The sequence below is a fragment of the Copadichromis virginalis genome, linkage group LG4 (assembly GCF_057382275.1).
Source record: "Copadichromis virginalis isolate Kocher_CV1m ecotype Utaka linkage group LG4, C_Virginalis_male_GT1.1, whole genome shotgun sequence".
NCBI classification, from domain to species: domain Eukaryota; kingdom Metazoa; phylum Chordata; class Actinopteri; order Cichliformes; family Cichlidae; genus Copadichromis; species Copadichromis virginalis.
The window spans coordinates 29,534,307-29,549,533 of NC_140621.1; the positions used below are offsets into that span (position 1 = coordinate 29,534,307).

General features: G+C 39.6%; 1 protein-coding gene and 1 non-coding gene across 3 annotated transcripts in view; one reads left to right on the top strand and one right to left on the bottom strand.

The window, feature by feature from the left end:
* Window positions 1-15,227, top strand: part of gjc1 (gap junction protein gamma 1) — a 46,457-nt gene that overhangs the window by 15,618 nt on the left and 15,612 nt on the right. Inside the window, exons 1-2 of one of the 2 annotated variants that reach the window (XM_085454788.1) lie at window positions 8,874-8,988; window positions 11,221-11,318. The exons of the other annotated variant lie outside the window; for it this stretch is intronic. The gene's annotated coding sequence lies outside the window, so the exon portion shown is untranslated. Of the gene's footprint in view, window positions 1-8,873; window positions 8,989-11,220; window positions 11,319-15,227 lie in introns of those variants that run through there. 2 annotated transcript variants of the gene reach the window in all.
* On the bottom strand, window positions 14,461-14,532 carry trnac-gca (transfer RNA cysteine (anticodon GCA)). Its single transcript has one exon. It is a non-coding gene; the product is annotated as a tRNA-Cys (tRNA).

Genomic DNA, 15,227 nt, shown 5'->3' on the forward strand with positions numbered 1-15,227 from the left:
ACTTGACCTCTAACAGCTCCTAGCACAGGGTGAAGTATTGCCTCGAAGCAAACAAGTCATGAAGAGAGAAGATGCAGGGGGAAAGCAAGAGATCAGTATTCAGGGCTTACGAAAGTAATTCTAAGATTTATTATCAAATTTAATTATTAGAAAATTAAGATGAATTAAGGATTTCTGTTCAAAAGCTATTTTAAAACACTGAAGATGTTGGTAGTCATTCAGTATTCTGGCTGCACACCACAGGTGGCAAGATTATCGGTGTTAACTAAATAATTTATTCTAACAGAAGATTCAGTTGCAGATTATCAAGGGTCCGTGTCATTAACTTAACCCAAATAAAATCTTAATGAGAGCACTGGGAGCTCCTCTATGCATCGTGTGTGCACATGCTCCCATGCATGTTTGTGAATGCACTCACATTTATGCCACCGTGAACCCTGAATGCAGCGGGATCCCTCCTCCTTTCTCCACACAAACTGAGCCAAAATCATCATCTCGGCGTTCAGTCACTGTGATGGCAAGGATGTCTCTACTTATCTGCAGTAAACAAATTCAACCGTGGCTGGCAGTGGCATTTGGCCTCTGTGTGCTCTCCTTCCTGGCAGCATGTGTGAGTGGAGCTGCTGCAACTGGAGCAACAGAGGATCCTGAAGCCGACGGTTTCTCCTCTAACGTGTCTGATTTAAACAGTGCGGCGCCGCAGGCTGAAAGTCACATTTCATTAAACAATGCTAATTAATTTTTGCGGGAAGTCATGCGTGTTTCAAACTGATTGACTCATTGTCACACCCTAAATAGATGAAGCATTAACGGTCCACCACATGTGATGCTTTGAGTGTCAATTTCACGCCAGCTGTAGGGGTGGAAGTTATGGTCTTAATGTTTGTAAAGTCAAATTTTGGGTATTAAGAAAAGGGTAGCTTCATAGGGCCGCTGCTAATCAGTCACTCATTAGTGTTGTTGCATTGTAATAATCCTCTGGGACCTGTTTGTGCTTTATGTTCCATTAACAGCGAGTCTGTCATCTGTATGGAGAGCGCTGACAGAGTTAGCTCTGACAGCAGGGGGGCGGATGAGCGCTGTTGGCAGGTATCAGGTCTGCTTTGGCTCGAGACAATGAGCTTCATGGTGAATCTGGGCTTCTGCACAGGAGCAGCCTAATGCTCTTAAGACTCCCTTCATCTCATTCCCTCTTTCCCACTTTACCTTGCTTAACCCATATGTCTTTTCCCCATGCATTCCCACTATCATTCCTCTAAGGTCAGTGTAGCTGAGCTCAGGGACCCATTATTCATGGTCAGTCATAAGCCAGCTCTTTAATCATATGACTGAGTGCAAGAAATCAGTTTCATCAATAAGTGGAGAATTTGTGCTTTCTGTGTGTGTGCATGTTTGTGTGTGGTAATTGACCCTTGTGTTGCAGTTGGCATATCTTTTTGCACTGTGGTGGATTATTCCTGTCTCCCTGGGCTTGTTAGTGGTTTGTTTCACATCGGTTCCATGTCACACTGAAAGCACACAAAGCCCCGCGTGGATAAGAGCGCGATAGTGTGTCTGCTCTGGGTTCCATCGACACAAAAAAAAAGAAGTTAAGAAAAAAAAGAAAAAGCCATAGCTAATTGACATTAAAACGGCATCATTTCAGCCTCATTTGTTCCTGAAAAACCTCAAGGCAATTTGTCTCCAGCAAAAAAAGTTAAGTTAATTGCTGCTTCTTTTATGCTTTTTGTGTGCATAGCTAAAGGCTTTGTTATCCCTCAACGATGCAACTTGTGGCTGACATCAAAATGAAACATTTTACAAAACAAGAAAGAGCTAGTGTGCCTCCATTTTCCTACTGCAGTGTCTGCTTTAAAAAAAATATCATAGCGCAGCCATTACTATTAAAATGTTGCCTTGAATCACGGTCCTCTGTGATGGTACAGCACAGAAAAGAACGATGGAAGAATCCCCTCATGAAAACAACATTTGATTTTGACAACTTTACATTCCCCACTAATATACAATGGCAAATGTGTACTCACCAGCCACTTTATTAGGTATGCTGTTCAGTGGCTCGTTAATGCAAATATCTAATCAGCCAAGTAGACATGGCTAACAAGACCAGCTGAAGTTCAACTGAGCTTCAGAATGCCGCTTTCAGAGTCACTTACTTTGAAAGAAAATGGAGAAGGCATGGGTTTTGGTGCCTGATGGGCTTGTAAGAGTATTTTAGAAACTGCTGATCTAATAGGATTTTCCCACACAACCAGAGAATTACAGCGAATGGGCCGAGTGGGTGAAAACACCTTGTTGAGGCCAGAGATGAGAGGAGAATGGACAGTCTGCTTCAAGCTAATAGGAAAACAGTAGTAACTCAAATAAACACGTCTTACAACGAAAGAATAAGAAAGCATTTCTGACCTTGAAGTAAATGCACTATGGCAGCAGAAGACCACACCTAGTGCCACTTCTGTTAGCTAAGAACAGCAAACTGAGGTTACAATTCACAAACACTCGCCAGAAGTGGTCAGCATATTTCTCGCACCTTGTTGAATCTATGCCACTGAGAATCAAGGCAGTTCTAAAGGTAAAAGAGGGTCCAGCCCACTGCTAGCAAAATGTAGTTAGCAAAGTTTCCAGTGAGTGTACATTAGAGATGAAATGAACACACTGTTTCATACCACTCTCCACTTTTATTTGAAATCTTAATTTACCAACACAGCAGAGAAAAAGGAAATATTGCCCTTGTGAAGCAGGTGGCATTTAAGGAGTCCCCTACATAGTTAGCATCTGGAAAAAACAACAGCTCTATACTCTTTTCTAAACTTCAATCACATTTGATTGAGTGAATGGTTTATAAGGATTAGGAGGTGGGCTGAATATTGGAATAAATAAGGATCCATAATGGGTCCAGAGGGAAAGTGTCTCAGTGAGCTTCAGCCACACCGTCCCTCTGTGCTAGCTGAAAGAGAAGGAGAAACAGTGTTTAGAGGAAGGGCTTTGAGTATTACCAAGCAGGTAAGTGAAGGAGAATTAATATGACATGTGGTGTTGTTCCAAAATTTAAGTTGTAATAACCTGATTTAATACTTTCTATATCTGTAACACGTTTGGCTGTCAGATTAATAAAAATCTCTAGCATGATGTATTTTTTCTTCTTAGCCAATCAGCTTGTGAAACCAATAAAAAAATAGAAAGAAACCTTATTACTAGCATAGAGTGGACTTGAAAAGAGAAGACTTGCTGGCTAATTCTCAACTTTGGAGTTGGAATCCCCTAAAGGAAAACAGGAGGTGGCAGGAGGTGAACTTAGATTTGTGATTGCTGTTGTTAAGTTGCGCAGAGCAAATGCAAGTGCAGCACAGATACCCAATAAATGTTGAAGAAGTCCAAATCATTTAGAATTGCACCTGGATTCTTGTGCTCTAATATTAAAGCTGATTCACCAAATTGATCGATTTGTTTTTATCTTATGGGATTACACACTACACTAAATGTCTTTTGCAAACATTCTTCAGACATAGTGAAACAAGCAAACTGGATATTTTTTGGGCTTTAGGAAACGGTGACATGTTTTTTTTTCTAATAATATATGATTTAAGGAAAAAGTGTTTTTTTTAAAGGAATTAATTTAAATAATTCATAGTTGAAGAGGCACATCACATGTAAAGTCAAATTTGGACTCTAGTGTGAATGCAGCTTTTTTCTAAACTTGTAGTATAATTAAATTGTCTATATAAGGGGCTGTTGGCTTCACGTGGACTCAGACTAATGGAATAAGCCATTATGCAAATCAAGCAGTGTATCTGATATGTAGGAAGCGAGAGTCAGTCCTTATGGTTCTTGATGGATGATGAAGAGAAGGAAGTGGAAGAGGGGGGGATGGAGATGGCAAACAGCAGGAAGAGTGACTGTATTGGGATTTGTGGGGGTGGGCAGTGAGATAGGGGGGATTGTGGGGGAAGGAAACACTAGTCAGCCAAGTCCTTGCATTTCATTTATTATAATACCTCTATACTTTGAGCCAGCCTTTGAGTAAGCTTCATTTTTTTTGCTGTCTGTGCATTGGCACTGACTGGGATGTTGCATGAGAGCGTTGTCTCTGCTCAGCTCTCAGTGCCATGAGCTGAAACAGGGGACTCCATTCATGCGCTCTGATTTTGTCTCATTAGCCTGTGGTTACCATAGTGGCTCCATAGTGTAGTAGCTTACAACGAGTGAAAGAGTCTCAGTTTGGATCTAGGAGGAGACATAAATCCCTTTGAGTTGCATCATCTCGCAAATCTGGCAAATCCAACATGCAGAGTTACCCACTGTGGCGGCCCCTTGTGAACACAGGTGGAACCTAAAGTATCTTAGACTGTGGGTGCCATATGTGCTGAGCTGCCTTTATGCATTTGTATGTTGTTTCTATAGAATAAGAGAATTTACATTGCTGGAAGTGTTTTCCAATTTATCATATTTGTAAACTGGACATATGTCAGCAACCATTATTTTTTAAGATGGCAGACAGATGATAGCAACGAATCAGGGAAGGTGGAAGGAGCTGGTGTACTCGTTTCAATTTCTGTCAAGATTTTGCCGCCCTCTGGTCAAGAGTTTTGAAATTGACCCTTGTGTTCCCCTTGTCCAAAAAGCCTACTTTAGCTCTTGATCCGGAAGAGTGGTTTTTGTTTTTCCTTTCACACTGATGTCAAATTACAAGCAGCAGAGAGGGAACAAGTGTGTTTGAAACACACCATCAGAGCTCTCCTCTGGTTCATCTCCATCACCATTCTGCTCTTTGTTCCTATCAGTCTTTCAGACAGCAGAATGGCCCCTACAGTATAGACCGAGGCTGAAAGCTGCAGCTGCTGCACACACTGAGCAGAGGCGAGGGACAGCACTCCCCCAGTTACTACACACACACACACACACACACACACGGATGGAGGAGAGAGCTGCTCCTCCCTGTTTGTCTGATGTTTTGCTTTGCTTTAATAGCAAGACTGATGCCATTTAAAACTTTCGCTTCATTTCACTCAATGCAAATCCAGCTGCATTAGTGGGTTGCCAAAGTCCTTCACTGACATAGGACAGTACATGCAGTGGCTCTACACAGCCAGCTCAACCTAATTAGTCCTAATGTTAGTTAAAAAAAAGTACAGCTATGCAGAGACTTTTTTTTTGCATATGACTAAAATCTATATTTAAAAATACCTTTCTTGCCCCCAGAATTATATTACATAATTTTAAATACATCACATCTACCACGTCCTGAATAAAGAATCATTAGTGTGTGAAATTAGCAGGGTTTTTTTTTCTTGCTGTTTGTTTTTCAACCAGACAAACAAAACTGAACATAAAAAACAAACAAAAAAAAGCTGTCTTCTAAGACCTTTTCCCCTATGTGCACATTTTGACAGTTGTTCAAGGTGACAAGTAATATTTATAATAGTTACTTTTAATAGAAATGATATCAACACTTAAATAAAAAAGAAAAAAACACTGACACTTAAAATGTTTGAGCAACTTTGCTGATTTTGTTAAAAGTTTAAAATGTTCTTATCATTGTCACACAACTTTGGATTTGAGGACCCAAATACAGACTACAGGGGAAAAAAGCCCCAAAAGTCAAAGTCTAAACATGAGGAGCCAAGGACGAAATGGAATAATCAGAATCAGAATACTTTATTGATCCCTGGGGGAAATTATTTTTTGTTACAGTGCTCCATTTTAAACCAACATTAAGACAAGACAGACAATACGCTAACTAAGAATAGTACAATATATACATATATATACATACATACATACATACATAAGTCACTTATAAATAAATATTTGGAAAAGAAACATGTGTAGCTGTAGCAGCAAACAGTGTGTTAAGTGGATGCGTTGTAGAGGGAGATGGCCACAGGCAGGAAAGATTTCCTGTGTCGTTCAGTGGTGCTTTTCGGTAATCTCAGTCTCTCACTGAACGAGCTCCTGTGGCTGACCAACATGTCATGGAGTGGGTGGGAGGTGTTATCCAACATTGTCTTTATCTTGGACAGCATCCGCCTCTCCGACACCACCTTGAGGGAGTCCAGCTCCATCCCCACAACATTGCTGGCCTTACGGATCAGTTTATTAAGTCTGTTGGCATCTGCGACCCTCAAACTTGGGCCCAGCTCCAGAAGACAGGTTCAACAAAGCCTGAGTCTAATCCTTGGTGGAAAACTCTTAGTTTTCAGTTGCAGAAAAGCTGGAAAAATGAAGCCATCATCACTGGATTTCTGATAGCATTCACCATGACAATGAGTAAATGAAGAACAGCGGCTTCATTTTTATGAAGCTATGTGAATGATGCCATTTGGGCGATCGTGGCTCAAGAGTTGGGAGTTCGCCTTGTAATCGGAAGGTTGCCGGTTCGAGCCCCGGCTCTGACAGTCTCGGTCGTTGTGTCCTTGTGCAAGACACTTCACCCGTTGCCTACTGGTGGTGGTCAGAGGGCCCGGTGGCGCCAGTGTCCGGCAGCCTCGCCTCTGTCAGTGCGCCCCAGGGTGGCTGTGGCTACAATGTAGCTGCCATCACCAGTGTGTGAATGGGTGGATGACTGGGCTTGTAAAGCGTTTTGGGGTCCTTAGGGACTAGTAAAGCGCTATACAAATACAGGCCATTTACCATTCATCATAAACACCAGGGGAGAAAAATGTAATTGTCATCTATGCAGTCATCCAAATTTACCTTTACAGGTAAAGGTGAAACCCGACCAAATTTTACTTTTGATCTTTAAGTTAAAACTATCCAGCTTCACCCTGACAAGGACAAAATGCAGGTCCTAAAGGACAAATATGAAATAATGAGATAAAAAAATAGATTACTTTGACATGCGATATTATTTAGATTCATTAAAATTCATTTAGTTTATTTTCAATAAAAACAATGGTTCAGACTTTGCACAACATAATTTGATGACTATATTTGAATATATGAAAATATTTCAGCATAAAATCCAGTGACACAGACTGCCTGTATTCAAAAACCTCACTTTGAACTACATTTAGTCTCACATTACAACTTTCAACTAAAATATTCACAAAATCTCCAACTGATAAACAATGACAGGTATTTATTCACCATTGTGACTGATACTACTACTTCTTCTTCTTCTTCTTCTTCTTAAAATGCTGATGAATACACTAATCCATGCTAAATGTTTTAATGTAGAGAAACTAGCAGACAACCTGACAACTGCCTTACTGACCCGAGTCATGGAGATACAGACTTCATATTTTATTTTGCTATATTTTATTCAGCGATCATCATCTGTGCCCTTGCATAGATGACCAATTAGTAAAAAAAATGCTAATTATTAAACACAACCAATATCTAACCAGGGTTTCAGTGCTTGTGAAGGTGCTTGGACATCAGTTACACAAATGAAAAAGCAGGAGTGAAGGAGTCAAAGAGAAACTTTGTTGACCCTGGCACCTGACACAGTTCTTGTGGGGCAGGGATAGCTCAGTAGGTAGAGTGGTGGCCCCATGATCGGAAGGTCGGGGGTTCGACTCCACTGAACGGCTACCCTAAGGTACCCCTGAGCAAGGTACCGTCCCTACACACTGCTCCCCGGGCGCTGCACTGGTGGCTGCCCACTGCTTCACTGGGTGAATGGGTTAAATGCAGAGGAACTATTTCCCTATGGGGACTAACACGCACACTTTACTTTACACAGTTTAAGTTTAAAGTCTCTTTCTAGAACAAAAAAGCCAGAAATTTCTCTCATGTGTCAACAAACTCAGAACTTTCACTAAACTTGCTTTCTGGAACAAAGCCTTGGGAAACACACTGAGACAAAAAGTTGGACTGGACTATATATACAGAGATCACTGATTAGGGATTAGACAAAGGAGGGGAATGAGATGCAGAGGAATGCAAATAACAACAGTTAATCAGAAAACAAAATAATCAGAGAATCAAGGCAGGCTGTCACAAAGCATCTTTAACTCAGGACATAGAAGAAAACGAACCTTCAAGCATTTAAAATCTGGAGAAAAAACCCCGGACAAAACAAAAGAGAGTACCATAGACTTGAATATTAACACTTAATAAGGGAACACAAAGGGACGAACATGGGAACAAAAAGAAAGGAAGGCAGACAGAAACAGAAACACTCGGGCAACTGCTGCTACTGACAGTAACAGACATGAACCAAAACACAAGATAACACAAAAATGAAGAAACAAAGCTCAAGAAAGGGATAAGATATAAGGCAAGTTTAACATAGACAAATTTCTTAGTTTCTTAGTTGTCTTCACTAAACATAAAACCTCAGAGATAATGAACATTTCCACACGGGCAATCGATCTTCTTTGTTTTCACTAGCCCAGCCTTTCTTCTTCAGGCTCTGCTTGCGCTCACATAGAAGGGACGTTTGATGTATTATTTGACTCTTCTTCTGCACAATGTTGACCAGTTGAATCTCTCCCCCCCCCCCCTCCCCCCCAACTCCAAGGCAGATGCATTATTGGAGGAATGTGTGACAGAGCTCTCTAAAAGAAAAGAAAAATATAGCAGTAAAAGGGAAGATTGCCATTGCAGATAGGACAAGAGAGTAATGCTGCAGATCAAAAGAAGCATGCAGAGAAGTTAGAAAAAATGTATATGTTAACTCAAGATAATATGCAATATTTATTTTATTGTGTGTGTTCTTACTTAATTCTGACATGACAGCAGTACATGAATTCTCACTGTGTCATATACTAATAAACAGGAGGTTGAAATCACTTACGCTTGTTGTCAGATTCTTCTCAAATTAATCTTACTGATTGGTGATAAACAGTCTACATGTTATGTGTTCAGCATGTGTTACCATGGTAACACCGTAAAAAGACAGCCATATTTGTTGTTCTGGCTGTTAGCTTCATAGTATGCCTCTCCAGGCCCGGTAATACAGAGCAACTCCAACACACCCAGGATATCTTTCCACCGTCTGGTTTCACTTACCCTGACAGCAGCAGTTGGGTTCAGGATCATAAGCAGGTTATTATCACCTTGATAAATCTATCATGGGATTCCAAATCTAGCAATCAGTACACTTAAAAAAGTGTTAAAAAAGTGGTGCTGACTTTACAAAGAAACTATAGTACTGTGGAAAAGTCTTGAGCCACCCTTCACTTCTTTACATTTTGTTTAAAAAAATGAGATTCTAACAATTCTAACAAAGTCAGCATTTGGTACGACCACTTTTATTCTTCAGCTCAGACTGAATTCTCTTAGTAAGTCATTCTTGTCATTTCGTTAAGTAGTCCTCAGGAACAGTTCTCAGGGCTTCTTGAATGACATTCGAAGCTCTTCTTTGTTGGGTGTCTTTTTTTCCATTCTCTGTTAAGACGATCCCACACTGCTTCCATAATGTTGAGGTCTTGGTCTGTCCAGGTGTGCTTTTACCACATTGGCAGTATGTTTGGGATAACTGTCGCCGTTTCCAATCAATTAATTTCTGGATCTGGCATCATGAATCAAAAGCTGATGGTACGTTGGAACACTTTTGTATTCATAATTTCATCAATTTTGACAGTATCCCCAACACCACTGGCTAAAATCCAGCAGCAAACCATTCCAGAGCCATTGTGTTTTACAGGTAGACACTCACTGTTATACCTTTTCTCCTGACCTCTGTAGATATTGATGATGGTTTAAACCAGATATTTGAAATTTGGATTCATCACTCCGTAAGTCCTCTTGGCACTGATTTTCAGTCAACATCAGCCTTTTCTCCCTGTTTCCCTTCATTAATAATAGCTATTTGACAGCCACTTTCCCACTGAGACCATTTTGGGGGACATTTTTCTCTGTTATTGGGTAGTGCAGCAGTGATAAATAAACAAGAAGGAAGGGGAGACATGCAGTGAAGTGCCACTGGTCAGACTTGAACATCTGCCTTATGGAATATGGTCGCCTGCTCACCCAGTGAGCTAAACTGGCTTTTTTCTTTCTTACTTTCTTTTTTTTTTGTCTGGTCATAGCTGAATTTTTTTCCTTTCTTAAGGGCATCACTCTCATACATGGTTTTTCAACAGTTTATTTTTTTAGGCTTGCCACTTCTTCTTTTGTCATCCACTGTACAGTTTAGACCCACACTACATGCCGTTCTGTGTATGTACTGTATGGGGTAGGTACAAAATTGGCTAGGTACAAGGAGTGGACTGTAAACAAGACATCAATCAGCCAATGTCCAGAGAACAACTTTGAAAGACCTTTAGAAAGATTGGAGAACTATTGCTCACACCACTTAAAAAAAAAAAAAGTCTGGCTTCTTGGATGCAAAATAAAGATATAATAAGGAAAAGATGGCGGGTTCAAGGCTTTTCTACAGTACTGCATACTACGGGGAAAGTATGAAGAAGTTAAACACAGGGGTTTTAAGAATTTTCACCAGTGGGCCTGAAAAAGATGGACCATATTAATAAAGTTTAACTTTAACCAGGAAGGAAAGTCAACAAAGATTCTGCATGGTTATATTTGAGATTTTGCATATTAGTCTATTTATATTGGCGTAATATATTATGCTTATTATGTGAACACAACTATGTTTAGAACTCCTTGTCAAAGACCAGTTTCCCCATGGGACAAAAAAGTTTATTTTTAGCTTATCTTAAAGTTCCCTCACTGTATCTGTATATTTACTACTAAGATATGTTCCAGGCAGGACCTTTTTCTTTTTTAAAGTAGCCTGTTGGGTAATATATTAAGCAAAAAGCCCGGCATACTTGACTCCAGACAATTCACCAGTCTAATGGGAGCTGAACCATTAAATTGCCTGTTAATTGGAATTTCAGCACTAACATTTAAGTATATATAATGTATTTAATATACCATGGCACAAAGAAAAAAACTGCCCGTGGCTTTCCTCAGTGTATCTGAAGTGTCAGATTACTGTGTAGGTTCTGGCTTTCAGAAGGCTTTACGGTCACAGTATACCTATATTGCGTATTTAATGCAGAAGTACAAATCTCTTGTTAGCATTTATTAGAGGTAGTCCTACTCCACTTGGAAGCTGTGACTCTTTTGTGTCACATAAAGCCATAAAAATACATGCACACATATTACCATTTGCATTAATGTGCAGCATGTTTTTGCCATCCCGCAAATTAAATTCCTATTTTGCAGCAATAGTTTGGGAACCAGTGGTGTGGTATTTATAATGCACTTCTATGTTTTATCATATTTAAAGAACTGTTCTCTTCCTTTATCTATCTTCCCTCTGCCCAGCTTTTCAGCTCCTGCGGTATTAAAGATACGCTGCTGTAAAAGAAGTCATCTGTAATCCTACATGTGCTGTATGGCCCCTCTAAAGAAGGCTCATCAAGGTGAAACTCTTGTATGATTTTTTTAGACACTAAAAGCATGATAGCAGGTTTTTTGGGATGAGAGGGAAAAGCACACACTGTGCATCCAGGTGTGTGATATTTAGCAGCAGCAATCGCCTCAGGAGCAGAACCGTCAAACAAGTGAGCGCACTGTAATGAAAGACTAGCCACTTCCCTGGAGAATGTGAATAATGTGAATAGGAATAAATGACATACAGTACTTTGCAGGAAAATACACACACACACACACACGCACACACACACACTTTTTCTGCCCTTAGAACCTGTCACCAGTGGGTAAGGTGCTCCGCATGCGCACACACAGGCAAGCACGCACACTGAATACATCCATGCCTGAAGACACAACAAGAAATAATAATTGTGAGTCAGCCTCACATATGCATACAGACACACACATACAGTATATACACAGACACCGCCAATAGCCAATCTGCTTTTTCCATAGGAACACATTTTGTTGTTACGGGAGACATTTCAAATTAACCACACATTTTATTCTCATTGAGTGGATATTTTACACACCTTTGATTCAATAATACAGACCCACAGATTCTTCCTCAGCTCCATCTGCCCTGCTCCTCTTCCTCAGTCCTTCTCTGACAGGTCTCTATATTTGCAGGTGAGCCCGAGGAGATGATAGCAGTGTGTTTTTGTGTGCGTGGGTGTTTTGGGGACTTGCTCTGCATGATTATGTATGATAACATACGCATGCTGAAGTATCCATTCAACTCAGGTTAACTCGTCTCCTCAACACTAATTACAGATGTTAATCTAATCTGCGGCCGATGAGTTAAATGAGGCTTTTTATGGCGAGGCATGAGATGAAGTGTGGCTCAGTGATGTACGTGTGATAGGAACACACAACCTAAACCTTTTAAGAATTTACTATCTCAAAAAAAAGCAGTTGTCTGTTTTACTCCAACTAATGGCTGCAGCTATATGAGAGTCAAACAGCAAATATGAATTTCTGCACTTTTTGTCTCTTTTCTATGCCATTTGCAGCATAGATTATCTCTTCTAAAATTAAAAAAATGCTGTCACTGGTTTGCAAAATCTTGTTCACTGTCACTGGCATTAGCTTGCTTTATAACTAATGCATTTAGAGTAGATAAATGCACGCCCATCTAAAGCCTTATTATCCACACAGCTATAACTGTGTGATGATAGCATTATAAGATAAAATACGTTTATTTTAAGATGTTTAAATGCAGGGTTTTTATGGTTGAATTCTGCTAAAAGAAGATATATGAAAAGAAACGAGCAGCAACAAAATGCAGATCTAAGGAGCACATTCAGAGAATATGTGGTATTAGCCTGTCTCCCCTAAAGCCTTTCCACAGAGCAGAAAGCTTTTCTATTGTCTGCCACCGTGTTGCCTCTGACATGCAGCAGAGCTTTATCACATGTGCAAAGATTCCTGTTTACATACAGCAATTGAAGAGGCAAAATGGGAACCTGTTGATCTACAGATAAATGTTCCACCACTGAGCTGTACTCCCTCATGATTTGTACGTGCTTTATCTGTGAATTCAGCTCTGTTTGATAATGAATTGTATCCACAAAGCCTGAGTCAAGGAGGCAGCCTCTCTCTGAACTGCAAATATTTAACAGCCCAAATGTGTTTGTTCACTCGTGAGTCTTTGCATGTTTGTGTATGATAATGAACCTGCGCTTGTAGCATCCATCCTCCCTCTATTAATTAATTTGCTCCATGGCACAGATAAAAATCAACAATAGTTTATTATTTCCCAGGATTTTTGCTTTTTATCGTGGAGGAAAAAAGGCTTTTAAACATTTCCACACATAAGATGAAGATACATGAACCTTACAGAGAACTCATATACAACATGCTCTATAATAGCCAATAAAAGGATCAGAAGTCACCTGAATATGAATGTAATTTATATAATGATCTTTAAAAGAATACCTGACACTATTATTTTTTTTAGCTTGAGAGATACAGTATGAACAATAATTAATTTATTTCTTTTTTTGGACATGGGCATTCTGTACTCTGGATTATATAGCAGGCTGGTCAGTTCATTACTGTTTAATGCTATTTAGAGTGTGCATTCATTTATGGCATGCTTTCTTAGGCTCCAGTAGTTGCCTGGAAAAAATACATACAAAGACAAATCTGAGTGCCCCCTGTGTTTACTTTATATGCCCATAAGTCCATGAGCGCTGCTTACGGTAGACTGAGGTTCATTTAATATTACCTCCTGTAGAGAGGCTGGAATGCCCTGAATGCAACAAGCAGGGGAAATTATTGTCGCAGAGCGAGAACTACTGGCATTGTTATACAGGACAGGAGATTGTATAACAACTCAGCCACAGGTGCCAAACTGGATCCTATCAACTTCTTAAAATCTGCAATTTTCTGTTCTAATTTCATTTATTCACTGGAAGGGTTTTTCACAGAGGAAATAGATTTTGCAGATGATCAAATTAAACAGATGACTATAATGATCAAGCATTTTCAGACAAAACTGATGAAGCCCAGCTGAGTGACCCCACCCCCTTTTTTAAACTTGTGTTTAAACATTCATGCGTGATAATGTCACATTATGTGTGATAATGTCATAGTTAGAAAAGGGCATTTTGATCCATAGTCTGACGCTTTATCTTTGTGCTGTTCCTCCTTGTTCTTCTAATTTAGGGTTCACATATAGTTCAATCCATGAATAATGTAGAAAATTAAATTTCCCTTTGCTCTCTCTGATGTATTTAATGTTTCTATAGTGGTGGCTGCCTATGTATCCAGCTCATTTCCTACAAATCTAAGAAAAAGAGTACTTCCTATGATAAGGGTGATTTCAGAAAGGCATGAAATGATTTTTCGCTACAAAGGCAGCATTGATTGACTGGTGATAAAGATTCTTAAAGGAACACTGCAGCCTCTATAAGCACCCATGATTTTAATTAATATAGGATTTTTTTTAAGTACAAATGATCTGTTCTGCTAGTCATAACTCTAACCCTTTGCACTGCAGATGTGCCATACAGTATATGCATTGCCAAACTTCATTACAATAACATATGCTACGTCATCATTTACTTTGCAGCTTTCGGATCGTGTGATGTTGTTACCATTTTTTCATACTACCACTGTAGTGCAAAAAGGGGGCACCCAGATTTGAACTGGGGACCTCTTGATCTGCAGTCAATTGCTCTACCACTGAGCTATACCCCCTTGGTGTTAGCCCAGGAAATGACCTGTATATAAAGGCAAATGTAGATCAAACAAATGACGGGTTTTTACATGTTCTTCATTTGTAAACAAATAAAAGTTGTTTACATCCATGTAATGAACCCACTGACCTGCTGTACTTCCTGATTGGTTCAGTGGGATGGTTGCATCCACTTAAACTTTGGTTGTGAATATATAAAACCTATTAATCCCTGTGAAGGGAGACGAAAGTGGTAGCTAAAGTTAAACTGGAGCAGTATAAACTACTCAGACCACAAGAATGTCTCTTGCTCCCTGATTAATGTTAATCAGGTGAAGAAACTCTGCAATAGCACTAGAATGGACACAGAAGGCAGCAAGTAACCCAATAAGAAGAGGGGCTGGTTTGGTATTTATTGTAGAAATAGATTGCAGCTGAAGTGAAGTGTAGAGTCACTGGAGATGCCGAGATTTGAACAGCAAACCATTAAATTTAAAGGGAAATATTTTGTTTAATACCACCTTCTGCACAAGACATGCAAACATGCTTTCTGATACAAACTGCTAAGCCAACCCAAACATTAAAAAATGATACTTGCTTCTGAGTTTCTTTCTACATGCTGGCCCCATTAGATACATGGCCTTTAAAAGTAAAATGAAATATATATAAGATATCAAAGATTAAATATCTTTAAGTATCCCTATCTTTTCACAATTTT